Source organism: Cherax quadricarinatus, unplaced genomic scaffold (genome assembly GCF_038502225.1).
Source record: "Cherax quadricarinatus isolate ZL_2023a unplaced genomic scaffold, ASM3850222v1 Contig1023, whole genome shotgun sequence".
NCBI classification, from domain to species: Eukaryota; Metazoa; Arthropoda; class Malacostraca; order Decapoda; family Parastacidae; genus Cherax; species Cherax quadricarinatus.
The window spans coordinates 1-1,729 of NW_027196049.1; positions in this window are offsets into that span (position 1 = coordinate 1).

The following is a 1,729-nucleotide window of genomic DNA, read 5'->3' on the forward strand; positions in this document are numbered from 1 at the left end:
TTTGACATTGTATAGAATCAGCCCAAGCCGTATACCTGCCATCTCTAGTTTGTATTAGTTGTATGTCGGGACGACATACGTTAGCGTCGCCGAGCTCTCAGTAGTAGTAACCAGTTACCAGTAACCAGTGTACCAGTAGATGACTCACTACCAACCGTCTCTGTGTGAATCACTGTCTGTATTCATATTGATGCTGACCATAGCAGGATTTCAAACACCCCTCACATATGGGCACTGTGATTTAGTCAGTCTTACGATAGAGAGCAGAGAGGCAGGCCGGCTGTGGCGCATCCCATACTTCCGTCGTTATAATATAGGTACTACCAGCCTACGTGAGTATTTTTACCCAATCCACGTTTTGAACCCCACATGACAGTGTTGTCAAGCCTCGCTGGAGAGACATTCACTCTGGGAGTGTTGTCAAGCCTCGCTGGTGAGACATTCACTCTGGGAGTGTTGTCAAGCCTCGCTGGAGAGACATTCACTCTGGGAGTGTTGTCAAGCCTCGCTGGTGAGACATTCACTCTGGGAGTGTTGTCAAGCCTCGCTGGTGAGACATTCACTCTTGGAGTGTTGTCAAGCCTCGCTGGTGAGACATTCACTCTGGGAGTGTTCTCAAGCCTCGTCGGTGAGACATTCACTCTGGGAGTGTTGTCAAGCCTCGCTGGTGAGACATTCACTCTGGGAGTGTTGTCAAGCCTAGCTGGAGAGACATTCACTCTGGGAGTGTTGTCAAGCCTCGCTGGTGAGACATTCACTCTGGGAGTGTTGTCAAGCCTAGCTGGAGAGACATTCACTCTGGGAGTGTTGTCAAGCCTCGCTGGTGAGACATTCACTCTGGGAGTGTTGTCAAGCCTCGCTGGAGAGACATTCACTCTGGGAGTGTTGTCAAGCCTCGCTGGAGAGACATTCACTCTGGGAGTGTTGCCAAACCTAGCTGGAGAGACATTCACTCTGGGAGTGTTCTCAAGCCTCGTCGGTGAGACATTCACTCTGGGAGTGTTGTCAAGCCTCGCTGGTGAGACATTCACTCTGGGAGTGTTGTCAAGCCTCGTCGGTGAGACATTCACTCTGGGAGTGTTGTCAAGCCTCGCTGGTGAGACATTCACTCTGGGAGTGTTGTCAAGCCTCGCCGGTGAGACATTTCAGTTTCCTGCCGGATGTCGCCGTAATCTTGTGACACTCAACACTTCACACATTGCCAGCTTCTAGTCTACTCAGCAGTACTCACTGTTGGCAGTAAATACGAGGCAAATCTTTTTGTCTGACGAACAGTGTTTATTAAGAATACAAAGGCACACTACAGAGGCTACAACAATACAAAGGAACACTACAGTGACTACAACAATACAAAGGCACACTACAGTGACTACAACAATACAAAGGCACACTAAAATGACTACAACAATACAAAGGCACACTACAGAGGCTACAACAATACAAAGGCACACTAAAATGACTACAACAATACAAAGGCACACTACAGAGGCTACAACAATACAAAGGCACACTACAGTGACTACAACAATACAAAGGCACACTACAGTGACTACAACAATACAAAGGCACACTACAGTGACTACAACAATACAAAGGCACACTACAGTGACTACAACAATACAAAGGCACACTACAATGACTACAACAATACAAAGGCACACTACAGTGACTACAACAATACAAAGGCACACTAAAATGACTACAACAATACAAAGGCACACTACAGAGG